The sequence below is a fragment of the Trichechus manatus genome, unplaced genomic scaffold, assembly GCF_000243295.1.
Source record: "Trichechus manatus latirostris isolate Lorelei unplaced genomic scaffold, TriManLat1.0 scaffold00311, whole genome shotgun sequence".
Taxonomy (NCBI): Eukaryota; Metazoa; Chordata; class Mammalia; order Sirenia; family Trichechidae; genus Trichechus; species Trichechus manatus.
Window position 1 is genome coordinate 584,305 of NW_004444247.1, and position 309 is coordinate 584,613.

A 309-nucleotide genomic window follows, 5' to 3' on the forward strand; every position below is an offset into this window, starting at 1 on the left:
TAACACAACAGTTCAAAGACTGAAAGGACTGAGAAATTTCAGTTGCTGCCCATTACTGGGGTGGGAGGTGAGTGGTGGCCAGGTATAGAGTTGGAATTGAATTCATTCAAATTACTTCCAGATAGGAAAAAAACAAAAAATGAAAGAGAGATATCAAAATCCAGAGTCTCTAAAACATCTCTTCACAATATGCAGTGTATAATAAAATTTTACTAGATATTTGTGGAAACAGAAAAATGTGACTCATACTGAAGACAGAAAGCACTACATGCAACAAAATCTTACAGGTAACATCATTACTTAATGATG